This window comes from Euphorbia lathyris, chromosome 3, assembly GCF_963576675.1.
Source record: "Euphorbia lathyris chromosome 3, ddEupLath1.1, whole genome shotgun sequence".
NCBI classification, from domain to species: Eukaryota; Viridiplantae; Streptophyta; class Magnoliopsida; order Malpighiales; family Euphorbiaceae; genus Euphorbia; species Euphorbia lathyris.
The window spans coordinates 29,650,803-29,666,766 of NC_088912.1; the positions used below are offsets into that span (position 1 = coordinate 29,650,803).

Below are 15,964 nucleotides of genomic sequence, written 5' to 3' on the forward strand. Positions count from 1 at the left end.
AAGGCTAAGGAGGACGGTGAAGATCTCGGAAAACCAGTTTGGCTTTATGCCGGGAAGATCAACTATGGAAGCCATCCATCTAATGAGACAATTAATGGAGCACTATCGAAATAAGAAGAAAGACTTGCATATGGTTTTCATTGACTTGGAGAAAGCATATGATAAGGTACCAAGGGAAGTACTTTGGTGGGCCTTGACAAGGAAAGGCATTTCGCGGAAATATATTGACATCATAAAGGACATGTATGAGGGAGTATGCACGAGTGTACGTACTAGTGTTGGGAAGACTGAAGAGTTTCCTATTACGATTGGAGTGCATCAAGGTTCCGCACTAAGCCCATTTCTTTTTGCCATCGTTATGGATGAACTAACAAGTTCACTTCAAGATGGTATACCATGGTTCATGCTGTTTGCAGATGATATTGTGTTGGTTGATGAGACGAAAGAAGGAGTGGAGATGAAGTTGGAACTATGGAGGCAAACTCTAGAATCTAGAGGCTTTAAGTTGAGTCGAAGTAAGACAGAATATTTGGAGTGTAAGTTTAGCGGCCGTAGGAGTAGGGAGGCAGGGACAATCACCCTAGATGGGAGAGTTGTTCAGGCCTCGGATTGCTTCCGGTATTTAGGATCTATTATCCAAACGGATGGAGAAGTAGATGGAGATGTTGCTCATAGGATTAAAGCTGGTTGGTCGAAGTGGAAGAGTGCTACGGGTTTCCTTTGTGATCCCGGCATGCCTAATAGATTGAAGGGAAAATTCTACCGGACGGCAATTAGACCAGCATTGTTATATGGTACGGAGTGTTGGGCAGTGAAACACTGCCACATCCATAAGATGTCGGTGGTGGAGATGCGTATGTTGAGATGGATGTGTGGTCACACGAGAAAGGACTGGGTGCGTAATGAAATAATTAGGACAAAAGTAGGGGTCACATCTATTGAGAATAAAATGAGAGAAAACCGACTAAGGTGGTTTGGCTATGTGAGACGTAGAGCGCTTGATGCGCCGGTTAGGAGAACCGAAGAGTGGCAAAGGGATGTAGTGGTGAGGGGTAGGGGAAGACCTAAGCAAACTTGGAGGAGGGTGATCGAGAGTGATATGAGTTTATTGGGAATTGAGGAAAATATGGTAGTGGATAGGACGGAGTGGAGGGAGCGAATCTGTGTCGCTGACACGACTTGATTTTCACGGTTTTATATGATGGTTCATGTTAGCCGACCCCGAATCATTTCGGGACTAAGGCTTTGTTGTTGTTGTTGTATTAATATTATCGTCGACAACAAAAGGCGCAGACGTCATCAAACGTTTCATATTCACAAACTTAACCCATCATACAAGGAGCATATAAACAAAAATAATTATGCATATAATTAACAACTTACCTCACACATGAATACGAAATTAATTAGAAATCAATCTTGATCAACCTATTTTCTCGTTGGTTTTATAGTTGAGAGAATATATTTTTTTCTAGAATGGTATGGTTTGCGGCTCCCCTCAAAATGTACTCAATTTCAATTTGTTTCAATAAAATCATTTAACTTTAAATTTCTCCTCAATTAAATCATTTAACTTTGAATTTTGTATCAATAAAGTCATTCCGACGATTTCAAGAGCAAAAAGAAACCGAAAAGGTGACGTTGCCACATAACCGAAACGTGAATGGTCTCAATTAAATCATTTAACTTTGAATTTTGTCTCAATAAAATCACTCCGAAAATTTCGAGAGTAAAAAGAAACCGGAAAAGTGACATTACCACAAACCGAAACTACATGTGACTGCCATCTAGACGACACATGACTGCCAAATTGCCGATTGAAATGACATGTGTCATCTAGGTGTAGTCACATATTGTTTTGGCCAGCTAATTGGGTAAATTATTAGAAGCACCCGGTTCTCCATATCAAATGGAGGACCTCCCATATATATTTTGACACGTGTAACACGGACCCACATATATTATAAGAGACTCCACTATTTTAATTATTACGTGGAGTCACACTACACGTGTCCAAATGTGAATTGGGAGTTTTCCGAATGACATGGAAGACCAGGTGCTTAACATAATAACTCCAACTAATTGACCGCCACTTCTGATTTCCATATGTGTTGAAAGTTGACTGATGATGTGTACTATATTTTTGGAGAAAATTCAGAATTGAGTAATTTTAATGAGAAAAACATAAAAATTTAGTCACCAATAGTGGATTTAAACCTTATTTTCTGCTACCGTGGTCCAAGCAGACTGTTAAATAAAATTACAGATGTAATGTTTGGAATATTCAGCATAATTATTCATTAGAAAAGATTGGCTTTTAAAGCCTTACAGATAACAAAGAAGAGAGAAACTAGTATCACGTAAGATACTTCAAGAACAGAATCCTAAGCAAACTCCACTAGCCTAAAGACTAGGTCCAACCTAAAGACTAGGAACTTATTTAACAACAGTTAAAACAGTAACACAGTAAAACAACTTCAATTTGAATTCTAACCTATCAAACCCTCCCTTAAACTAAGCAGACTGTTGCGTTTACTTATGGCGATTCACATACTCCAAGTAGACTTCTAAGCTTCTGAAATTGTTCTAGCTTGAGTGGCTTAGTTAGGATATCCGCGACTTGATCATGTGAACCACAATGAACTAAACGAACTGCACCTTCATTACACAGATCCCTTGAGAAATGGAAACGAACTGCAATATGATTACTCCTCTTGTGCATCACTGGATTTTTGGATAGCTTTATTGTAGAACTGTTGTCACAGTAAATCGTTGTGCACTGATCACTATTGCAGCCAAGTTTTGTAAGGACCATCTTCATCCACATTGCTTGACAAGCACATGCTGCTGCTACTACATATTCAGCCTCCGTTGTTGATAGCATCACGATCGGTTGCTTTCTAGATGACCAAGCTACTGCCCCTGAACTCATCATAAACGCATACCCTGTAGTACTTTTCCTATCCTCCAAACATCCCGCATAATCACTGTCGGTGTAGGCAATCAACAAGCCACTTGTCTTCTTTTGATATAGAATGCCAAGATTAATGGTTCTTTTTACATACCTTAGCACCCTTTTTGCAATCATGAGATGAAGCTCTGTAGGTTGAGACATGTACCTACTAATTAAGCTTACTACATACATCAAATCTGGACGAGTTGATGTAAGATAAATCAAACTTCCAATAAGTTGCTTGTAGAGGGTGCTGTCAACAGAAATTCCATGCTCATCCTTTAAAATTTTGCAACTAGGAACTATAGGATTTGAAACAGCATTGCAGTCCTCCATTTGAAATCGCTTAAGCACGTCTCCTGCATATTTCTTTTAACTGATGAAAATTCCATTTTCGTCTTGCTGCACCTCAATTCTGAGAAAGTACTTCATCTTCCCTAAGTCCGTCATATCGAACTCCTTCATCATCGATTGCTTAAAGTCTCCCATCATTTCTTCATCATTCCCAATATATATCAGATCATCAACATATAAACTTACAATTAAAAGTTTACCTCGAATGTTAATCTTTACAAATAGCATTTGCTCACTGGAACATTTCTTAAATCCTTCCTTTAAGAAGTAAGCTTCAATGCGGCTAAACCAAGCTCGAGGGGCTTGTTTTAGTCCATAAAGGGCTTTTCTCAGTTTATACACTTTATTAGGATCTTCCTTCTTCTCAAATCCCTTAGGCTGCTCCACATACACATCCTCCATCAATTCGCCATGTAAGAACACTGATTTCACGTCCAACTGATACACCTTCCATTCCTTCCGAGCAGCTAGAGCAAGGATCATTCTGACAGTGTCCATACGAGCTACTGGTGCAAAGACTTCAACATAATTGATTCCATATTGCTGTACATATCCTTTTACGACCAATCGGGCTTTGAATTTTTCCACTTCACCGTGCTCATTCAACTTTGTTTCGTAGACCCATTTTACTCCAATCCGCTTTGCACCTTTTGGTAAATCAGTGAGGAACCATGTATCATTCTTTTCTATGCTTTTGATTTCGGCCTCCATAGCTTTCTGCCAATTTTCATTTTTGACAGCCTCTTCAAAACTCACAGGATCTGTACCTGCACTAACAACAAAGTTAACATTAATTTCTTCACTTTCTAAGAGTCCTTCTCTACTTACATAATCATTCAAACTGGTCTCCTGATTCTTGCTTCCGTATCAGAATTTGATGAAGAGCTGGAATTTGAAGAAGTTGTACTTGTCACATTTTCATCTTCAGTTGCAATATTATTATCTTCGTTGGCAGCAACATCATTATCTGCTGCATTGGGTTCAGCCACTTCAACTTCATTTTGAGTGGTCACTTCCTCTTCATTTTCACCCCACTCAAGCTCAATAAGTAATTGCTGCTCATAGCTCTTTCCCCAATCCCACCTTTTCTTTTCTTCAAACACAACATCTTTACTAATTACTACTTTCTTTGCAACAGTTTGTATCCTTTTGATTCATCACTGATCCCTATGAAAACGCCACTTATACTCTTGTTGTCCAGCTTGGTTCTTTTGGCATCTGGTACGTGTATATGACATATGCATCCAAAGATTCTAAGATGCTTAATTGATGGCTTTACTCCACTCTAAACTTATTCTAGCGTTGCATCCTCCACAGCTACAGTAGGGCACCGATTGAGCACATAGATCGCCCACTTTACTGCTTCTGGCCAAAAGGGTTTTGGAATTCCTTTCTCAGACAACATACTCCTCACACAGTTCATCACTGTACGATTCTTCCTTTCTGCGACTCTATTTTGCTGAGGTGTATATATCGTTGTTAATTGCCTTCTAATTCCACTTTCTCTCTGAGTTGCTCTCCAGTTGCTTCTTTTTGGAATGGGCTCTATGTGTTGTTTGTTGAAACACCTTTCCACATGATTTTGATTTGACAAAATTATTTAACAAAGATTAAATCTCCATGATAAAAATATTCCAACACATTAAATTTAAATGCTTTGATTTATTCATACTAATGTGTTTGTTCAATGTTGAGTTATTTAATTCATAAGACATTAAGTTGAATGGCCCAAAGGCCCACAAGAGAAAGTCAAGCCCAAGTCAACGGATCAAAGCCTCACGGCCCAAGCAGATCAAAACGCAGTCCGTACTGAGTAAAACGCAAGCCTAGCAATGAGAAGGATCGAGAAGACTTCGACCAAAAGCTTCAAAACAAAGCTGCTGAGTTGAGCGACAAGAAAGTCAGGTCAGCGGCCGACCTGAATTAACTTGAAGACAAAGTATTTCTACTTTGGGTAAAGTTTAGAAGACGCAGAAAGCTGTCTGGAAGACTTTACCATAAATATGGAGACATTCTGTCTTGTCTGACGGAAAGCTACTGAGCACTGCCGAAGACAGAAGATACAAGAATTTGATTGGCCGAGGACGCTGAGCACGTACTGAGTGAAAGCGACAGGAAGCCGTTTCCCTCCAACGGTTATTTCAAAATTTGAAATTACCGGTGCATCAAGTGTCACTATAAATAGGCCACTCAAACGCTTCATTCGATGCAGATCTTCAATCAAGTCGAAATGCTGACCAAATTGATATTCGAAGTTCTGTGAGAAAAGCAAAGCAAATCTTACACCAATTCCAATCATGTGTAAAAGTCTAGAGTGATCTAAATCATCTAAAGTGTCTTAGCAATTGTTGTTTAGGACAAACAAACACTTATCATTTCTAGAAGTATAGAAAGGAGAAGCTGAGTACTCGGTCATAGTACTCAGTGGTAGAAATAGGAGTGAGTAGAGGAATAGAGGAAGGTACTCTTATATACTCAGCTTTCTATTGTAAAAGGTTTGTGCTCTACCTTTAAAGAGCTCAGTAGAGGATTCTGAAAAGCTCGGAAGGAATTCTGGGGACTGGACGTAGGCGGAGAGGCCGAACCAGGATACGTCTGCTGAGTAACATCTTTCTAACCCTTATCTCCTTAAATTATTGCTTGCTATAACATTGCCTAGTTTAACGCTAAAAAGAACATAAGCTGAGTTGAGTGAACTGAGAAGCTGAGTTCAGGAATAGACTCAAGTGCTATCTCCTGACTCAAAGATAGATTTAGACTTTGTTATCTGTTGACTAAGAATTGTATCTAAAACTTACTCAGTTTCACAGTGCTAAAAGACTTCGAGAAAGTCTAAGTTAAAAATTAACAGTCAGTCAAACGTGAAAATTTTAAATAGTTCCTAACCCCCCCCCCCATTGGAACTAATATTGTCACGTTAAACGGGACCAACAAGTGGTATCAGAGCTTAACAGCTCACTGAACAAGATATAACTATCTTGAGCTGATCCCCACAATGGCTGAGAACAGCACTCGTTTCCTCCTAGGAAATCAGACAACTCAGATTCTCCCTGAGGGACTGTCCATTACTAGGTCTCCTCTGTTCTTCGGGTCTAACTATACCTTTTGGAAGAACAGAATGAAAAATTTCATTCAGGCAACAAACATGAGTGCATGGCTTTCTATAGTCCAATGCCCGTTTGTTCCTGTTGAAACTGTTGACGGACAAACGTCTGTCAAAGCTAAGGCTAAGTGGTCAGAGGATGACCTTAAGAAACTGCAAAATCATGCCGCTGCTATAAACATGCTTCACTGTGCGTTAGATGCTGCAAAGTACAATAAAATCTCAGGCTGCGAGTCAGCACAGGAGATATGGAAGAAGCTGGAGGTCACCTATGAAGGAACCAGTAAGGTCAAGGAATCCAAGGTGAACCAACACATGAGGCTGTACGAGCTGTTCGAGATGAATGATGATGAAGGAATTTCTAACATGAACTCAAGGTTCACCAAAATTATTAACGAACTCAAGAGGCTCGACAAGAACTTCACTGAGGAAGAGCAAGTGAAGAAAATACTGAGGAGTCTTCCCCAAAGCTGGCAAGCAAAGAAGACAGCCGTTGAGGAAGCCCAAGACCTAACCACCTACATGTATGATGAGCTCATCGGATCTCTGCTGACCCATGAGATATCGATGAAGAACTTTGAGGTGAAAGAAAAAGCTGAGGACAAGAAGCAAAAGTCTCTTGTCATAAAAGCTGACTCCACTGATGGTGACTCATCTGATGATGAAGAAATGGTCATGTTCACAAGAAAGATGAAGAAGCTGTTCCGCAAAAATGACAAGTACAGTAGAAAGCCATTCAAGAAATATGACAAATACAAAGTTGAGTCAAGTGACATCAAATACAAAAAGGAAAGCTCAAAGCCTATCACATGCTTTGAATGTCATCAAACCGGCCATATCAAGTCAAGTTGTCCTACTCTGAAGAAGGACAAGAAAAGTGGGAGAAAGGCAATGGTGGCCACATGGAGCGATAGTGTCACGTCCGTGTCTAAATTTCTACAATTTTATATTTTGATATTAGTATATCGAATAATTATTGGGTATTGCGGTTAATTTGGTGCTATAGGAAAAGTTTGGAGTTAATTTGATAGTTTTAGGTGTAAAGTAAAAGTTTAGGATAATTGTAAAAGATTATAAAAATATGGAGGATCAAATGTGATATTTGCCAAAAAATTCTCAAATATTCCAGAGTTGATCCGATCCCTCCATCTTAGTGATCAAGGTAAGTAACTATCAACTATATTTTGAGTTTTATGTATACAGATATATATATAATCAATGAATTTTCAGAAATTGATATTTTAGGGTTATGCAGGAATTTTGTAAAATTGGGGTTTTTTCTGATTTTGCTTTTTATTATGAAATTACGGTTCAAATGAAGCTATTGATTATGCTTCTATGTGAATTTCAGATTTTACTTGATTATGTTGATTTAAGGCTTAATTTGGTTGATTTACATATATACATATATGTTTTTGGTTTCAATATATATCTATATTGAACAAAATGAATTTGATGATTTATTACGAATTGTTTTTGGATTGAAGTCCAAATATGATTTTTATGATACAAAAGGGATAATTGTAGCCAAATGATTGTGAAAGGAAATTTGAGTACGTTATGATTTTATGATTTTATATCCATCGAGAGTTATCCGGATCGGTGGTTTTATATTTGAAGACCATGTTCAATGAGGGACATGGCCTGTGTACACAGTGTGAAGACCTATTGGGTATGACAGCGAAGTGTTGGGTAAGACCATATGGGATAGGCAATGTTAAGAGACGTCTCGACTATATATGTGGTTATGGATTGATACTTAAGGGGAGAAACTCGAGGATGGATACAATGTTTTAAGTTCATTTGGATTATGTTTTCGGTTATGATTGATTTTCATATAAGGTTTTACGTTTGATTAAATACGAGTTGGTTTGATAAAACACTTATTTGATTACAATATTTTATAAGGTTTTGAACTCAAGAATTGATACAAGATTATATTTTTTTATGGTTTTGGTTTACTACTTTGACTATATATGAACTTAAGTTTTGAGTTATTTTATAAGGTTTTGATTAAATCCCTTTATAAATGTATATATGTAGCTATGTTAAGTAAAGTTGGTTTTGATAGCTGATAGTTTCTTACTGAGATTTTTGTCTCACCTTTTTAAATGTTTTTAGGTGAGAAAGTACAGGATATAGAGAAGGTTACCGACCGATTAGACAAGGTTTGGAAGTTGGCTGCTTATTGTTAGAATTATGGTTAGAACTTTGGTATTGCAATTATAATATAATGATATTTGGATAAATTGGAGACTTCTAAGTATTGATTATGATCTTTCTATTTCACGTCCGATGTCGATTGAGGTTGTTTAGGGTCGGGTGTGACAGTTTGGTATCAGAGCTCTAGGTTAAATTCTTCGGACCTAAGGTTGATAGTAATTGAGGAATATCGATATTTGGTGATAGTTAAGAAATAAGTGATAGTAATTGAGGAATATGGATATTTGGTGAAAGCTAAGAAATAATTTGGAATTTTTCGAGGATTGAGTAATTAGCTACTGAGGTGTAAAAATAAGTTTTGATGGTTAGCAATATCTAGGTGTATGAAAAATAGTAAATTATTTGATATTTGGTGATATGGGTTATGAGAAAGTCATAACGTTGAGCTAGAGATATAGAGAATTGTCTATATAGGTGCTGCTGAAAAATTAGATTCGTATCTGAATCTTATGATGCATTTTTCGATCAGATAGAGGCCGAATCTGTCATAGAGTCCTAAATGAAAGTTCTTTATTTTTGTCTTACGTTTCCAGGGGTTTTTGAATCGCCTTAATCGGACTCCGTATGAAAAAGTTATGCTGGAAACGACATATGTTGGCCATTTTAGCTTTAAACCAGAATTTGGTTTTTATTTGATTTTTCTCCTTAGTATGACTTGGAATTGATATTTGACAGTTTAATAGTTAGCTTAAAAATATACGTATCTCAGATGTGAAGTAAGGTTAGGAGACTTTGAAATGATATGGTGAGTTTTGAAGTTAATACATATGTGATTAAGAAAGCGAAAATGTGGAGATGTCAATTAATTGTTTTGGAGGTTGATTAATTGGAGATTATGATAGGAGTTTAATAAGTTATGCAATCTTAATTTGAATAAATGATATTCGAATTCAAAGTACAGATCTATTGTTGAATTTTATCGAGTTGAGGTTTAGAATTATTGAGAGTTAGATAAATGATGTTTAGAGAGATACCGATGGTAATGATCAATGAGAAGTAAAGTGTGAGAATATATTAGATGTTTGAGGAAATAATTAAGATATGAATTTTGAGGATAAATTTTGCCGATCTTAAGCACAGTTTGAGGTAGGAAATTAAGAGATAAATATGATATAAGAGGATATATATGTTGATAATTGAAATTTTGTAGTACATATATTGTTAATAGAAGTTATTTTTAGTTGAAGTTTGTGTGATTATAGTTTAAGTTTATGTAAGGATCAAATTGAGTATTTATAGGTCAAATAAGAAAATCGAATGATTTATAGATTTATTGACTTTTATGGGTATAAAGATATTATTTGGAGTTTGGAGAAAAAAAAACATTGATTATCGTAATTTAGGTACTCTATCTTCCTTGGGTATATGGTTTTATGGTTTGGAGAAGAGATTGAAGTTTCGAGGATTATAGTCTAAATTTACATAAAGATCAAATTGAGTAGTTATAGATCAAATAAAGAAATCGAATGACATTATAAAAGTTTTAGGCTTTTATTGTGTTTGAGGATATTGCTTGGAGATTTCAAAAACTTTCACATTGCGATTTAAGTAAATCGTATTTGTTATCCATATAGTTTGATGAGAAACTTAAATTTATTTGGAGTTATTAATGAGATGTAGGATGATGGATATAAGAATGATCTATATTGAATTTTCTTATTATAAGGATTTGATTATAAAGGTTTTACGAAAATAAATAAGTCAAGGTGATATTCATAGAGGAAATATGTTATCGATATAAGGTTTATATTTGATTAATGATGATGACTTGAAATTCATATTCATCAAGATTGGAGTGAAAAATTATAGATAGACGTATTATTATTATGATGGTGTCAGATTATATGCTGATGCAAGTCATTATTCGAATTATTTGAAGTTTAAGAAAAATAGAATATCGTACATATTAGTGGTTCAAAAGTGATATTTTTGAAGTCTGTAGAACTTGGAGATATGTGAAATATAATTGATATATATGCAATTGATGGAATCAATTGTGATTTAAATTTATTAACGTGAGATTTGGTGTCTGTTAGGAAGATACGAATGATATTTGAAGTTTCACTGTGGATTTATTGATGATGGAATTGATTAGATTGAAGTTTAGAGTTACTAAGAGTTATATTTAAATGATTGGTACAAAGATGTCGATATTGATAAATCATGGAGTTAATGGAAGGAAACATTAGAATTTGTAGTTTTATGATGATTATGAGGAATCTTGAAGTTCGTAATCTTGAAAATGGTTTCGGAAGGAAATTAAGATAAATTGAAAATATGAATTTCGAGGACGAAATTTCTTAAGGTGGGGAGAATTGTCACGTCCGTGTCTAAATTTCTACAATTTTATATTTTGATATTAGTATATCGAATAATTATTGGGTATGTGCGGTTAATTTGGTGCTATAGGAAAAGTTTGGAATTAATTTGATAGTTTTAGGTGTAAAGTAAAAGTTTAGGATAATCGTAAAAGATGATAAAAAGATGGAGGATCAAATGTGATATTTGCCAAAAAATTCTCAAATATTCCAGAGTTGATCCGATCCCTCCATCTTAGTGACCAAGGTAAGTAACTATCAACTATATTTTGAGTTTTATGTATACATATATATATATATAATCAAGGAATTTTCAGAAATTGATATTTTAGGGTTATGCAGGAATTTTGTAAAATTGGGGTTTTTTTTCTGATTTTGCTTTTTATTGTGAAATTACGGTTCAAATGAAGCTATTGATTATGCTTCTATGTGAATTTCAGATTTTACTTGATTATGTTGATTTAAGGCTTAATTTGGTTGATTTACATATATACATATATGTTTTTGGTTTCAATATATATCTATATTGAACAAAATGAATTTGATGATTTATTACGAATTGTTTTTGGATTGAAGTCCAAATATGATTTTTATGATACAAAAGGGCTAATTGTAGCCAAATGATTGTGAAAGAAAATTTGAGTACGTTATGATTTTATGATTTTATATCCATCGAGAGTTATCCGGATCGGTGGTTTTATATTTGAAGACCATGTTGAGTGAGGGACATGGCCTGTGTATACAGTGTGAAGACCTATTGGGTATGGCAGCGAAGTGTTGGGTAAGACCATATGGGATAGGCAATGTTAAGAGACGTCTCGACTATATATGTGGTTATGGATTGATACTTAAGGGGAGAAACTCGAGGATGGATACGATGTTTTAAGTTCATTTGGATTATATTTTCGGTTATGATTGATTTTCATATAAGGTTTTACGTTTGATTAAATACGAGTTGGTTTGATAAAACACTTATTTGATTACAATATTTTATAAGGTTTTCAACTCAAGAATTGATACAAGATTATATTTTTTTATGGTTTTGTTTACTACTTTGACTATATATGAACTTAAGTTTTGAGTTATTTTATAAGGTTTTGATTAAATCCCTTTATAAATGTATATATGTAGCTATGTTAAGTAAAGTTGGTTTTGATAGCTGATAGTTTCTTACTGAGATTTTTGTCTCACCTTTTTAAATGTTTTAATGTTTTTAGGTGAGAAATTACAGGATATAGAGAAGGTTACCGACCGATTAGGCGAGGTTTGGAAGTTGGCTGCTTATTGTTAGAATTATGGTTAGAACTTTGGTATTGCAATTGTAATATAATGATATTTGGATAAATTGGAGACTTCTAAGTATTGATTATGATCTTTCTATTTCACGCCCGATGCCGATTGAGGTTGTTTAGCGTCGGGTGTTGTTAAGCCCAAAATATACCTAAAATATCATCAATAATTACATCAATATTGCTACGAATTTATGCTATTTATAACTGTTAGGAAGCTTTTACTCTCGAATATGTTTCTTTCTTGTAAGGTACATAAATATTTGGTAAAATCCAAATAGGAACGAAAAGAGCTCGAAAACAGAAGAAAAACCCTACAAAAGGAGTTGAAGACGACAGAAATTAATAACGCCAAATCGAGGACACGAACGGAAGCCGAAAAGGTGAAAAACGCTCCGTGCCGCGACCGCGGCCCCCACATTCTCGGTCGCGACACGCGTTCCTCAACCCTCTTTCCCTTCGTCCGAAGACCAAATTGTTACTCCCCCATTCTCGGTAGAGAATTTAAGATTCTCGGTACGAGCAGGAGATTTTAGAAGCCTAGTTACACACTTTCGTTTTCGACGAAACGCGATCGTTCGGGTGGATAAAGACGTCCTTTCACAGCGGACACGATCCTTCACAATAGATACGTCTCTTCACAACGGACACGACACTTCAATCAAGACTCTTCAACATCTATAAATAAAGTATTGATTTTGAGAGTTAAAACATATAGTGTGATATGTGTAGAAGAAAGAGATTAGTATATAATTTATGCAGAAATTCCGAGTCAAGTGATTCAGAAGTTAGATTTCGATTCTGTAAAAAGCAATATGATGTACACACATTGTTTACTAAATAATAACAAATTCAGTAGCGTTTAGACATTGTTCCAGTTTAGTTTTCATTTTGGTAGTAGACCGACCCAGTCTCTATTACGAAGATTCAGCGAGAAGATTGAGTAGAGGATCCGCCCCTGAGCCTGACAAACTCTAACGAAACCCAAGGAAAGGATTGACAACCCGTTCACTTGCAAGTCGTCGAATGTTTCCATGCTCCATGTTCTCTGTAAACTTGTATCAATTTATATTTCATCTAATAAAGTCTGTTCTATTCGATAGATTTTTATGCAGCACTTATGGTAACCAATCCACTAAAGTGACCGCTGGTGTTTTCATTAAAACGTAGTTTAATTCAAAATCTTTACAAGGAAACTTTGTTGAACACTTAGGCAAATTATTATCTCAGTAGAGTTTTAATTTGATTAAGGGCAATTATCCCGGATAAGGGTTTTGTCGAGTTCAAAGCCAATTAATTAGAGGTTCCGTCATTTATTTCATCTTTATAATTCGTACAAAGTTTAAAGTTGTTTTCTTTGCTTAATGCAAACAAATATACTTGTTTACTTTTCTAAAGTACTAAAACGTTCCTGTTTTGCAAATTCATTCTTAAATCAGATATTTTCTAACATCTTCATACTCTAATCTAACTCTTATTCTAGCAATTTCAAAACCAAAACCGATTAAACGATTTTTCCATATTATAAACCTTAAAAGTAAATTTAACCGATTATAAATAAGTTTTGTTAAAAAAACATTCCCTGTGGGATCGATATCTTTTATTACTACAAGCGTATACCGTGCACTTGCGGAAATCGCTCAACAAGTTTTTGGCGCCGTTGCCGGGGCACGCCAAAATTTTTGACAAAATTTTAAATTTTTCGTGTTTTATTACGAATCTAGGTTTATTCATACTTATTCAAACTTTTACATTTTATTTATTTTCAATTACTAACATATTTATTTTTCAAGTTCTGTTTTGTAGGTAGTTTCGGTTCGTGCAAAATTTCAAGTTCATGCGCAGTTCTCGAAGTTCAGGCACGTCACCAGATCCTATTGACCCAGAAATTGAAAGAACTCTTAAAAAGAACAAGAAAGAAAAGAAAAAGAAAAACAAAACCCCAATAAACACTAAAATTACCGAGCCAGAAGTTATGGCCACACTTATGGATTACGCTAGGCCAGGAGTGGCCGGTGTAACAAACAGTATAGTTAGAGCCCAAATTAATGCACATCATTTTGAAATTAAGCCTGCGTTGCTTAATATGTTGCAAAATAATGTAACATTTTACGGGTTACCTAACGAAAATCCTAATACTCATTTGACAAATTTCTTAGAAATTTGTGACACTTTTAAAATTACTGATGTAACTGCAGAAGCAATCAAACTTCGCCTTTTTCCTTTTACTTTGAAGGATCGAGCCAAAGAATGGTTAACTTCTATGCCAGCCGCATCAATTGAGACTTGGGAGCAATTAGCCCAAGCATTTTTATCAAAAAAATTTCCTTTAGCAAAAACCGCAAGAGTCATTAAAGAGTTAACATCTTTTTCTCAAAATGATAATGAAACTCTTTATGAATCTTGGGAACGTTTTAAAGAACTTCAACGTTTATGCCCACACCACCAATTTCCCGCTGAACTTTTAATGCAAACATTTTATAATGGACTAAATCCTACAACTAGAGGTTCATTGGACGCTATGTCTGGAGGGTTATTCATGAAGAAAACATCTGCCCAAGCAAGAGAACTTTTGGAGGAAATGGCAATCAACAGTAGTATGTGGCCCGCGGAACGTGGACACGTACCATTAGCGAAACCATCATCCTCAACAACATCATCAGTTAAAGGTATAATGAATCTTGATCCATTAGCGATGTTGCAAGCCCAATTTTCTGCCTTGTCGCACAAAATTGATAGGTTTATGGCACCGTGTGATCCTAATGGTCAACCAATCCAAACGGATGTGGATTACGAAGGTATGAGTGAAATTGAACAGGTAAATTTTGTCCAAGGACAAAACCAAACTAATAACCCTTATTCCAATACATATAATCCTGGATGGAGAAATCATCCTAACTTTAACTGGAGAGATAATAATAATGCTAATGCTAATCAAAATCGTACTACTAATTATCAAAATCAATCCAGAGATACGATTAGCACTTTATCTTCTAAAATCAACAAATTTATTGATGCTATGAGCGGAAAAATAAGTAATCACGACGATGGTTTTAAACGGATCGAGAATAAATTCGATCAGCTTATTAAAAACCAATCATCTAGCATCCATAATTTGGAGATTCAAATTGGACAACTCGCTAAATCAATTCCATCCCGCAAAGAGGGAAGTCTTCCAAGCCATACGGAAGAAAATCTGAAAGAGCATGTTAAGGCTATCACTCTTCGTTCAGGGAAAAACTACTTAGGCCCGGAAATGCCCGGAAATTCGACCTTACCTGGAACTGATTTACCGACGCCCAAAGAAGATACATTAAAACAAAAAGATGCACCAATTGACTCTAGTACAAAAACTTTTGTACCCAAACCACCTTTTCCACACAAAGTCCGCAATAAGGACTATGACAAACAACTTTTAACATTTTTAGACAAACTTAAGAATTTGCATATTAATTTAACATTTATGGATGCGATTACACAAATTCCCAATTATGGTAAATTCCTTAAAGATTTAATTTCAAAGAAAATCAGTTGGCAAGGAATTTCATCCATTTCACTAACTGAAGATTGTAGTTCAATTGTGTCAAATAATTTGCCCACAAAACTCAAGGATCCCGGATGTTTTACCATTCCGTGTAAATTGGGAGATATTGAATTTCCCAGTTGTCTCTGTGATTTAGAAGCAAGCATTAACTTGATGCCATTATCTATTTTTAATAAGTTA

The 15,964-nt window shown here is 35.4% G+C and overlaps 1 non-coding gene across 1 annotated transcript; it reads right to left on the reverse strand.

Moving 5' to 3' along the window:
* Nucleotides 1-14,584: 14,584 nt before the first annotated feature.
* LOC136225144 (small nucleolar RNA R71) lies at nucleotides 14,585-14,691 on the reverse strand. The gene has a single exon (XR_010686876.1). It is a non-coding gene; the product is annotated as a small nucleolar RNA R71 (small nucleolar RNA).
* Nucleotides 14,692-15,964: the final 1,273 nt, after the last annotated feature.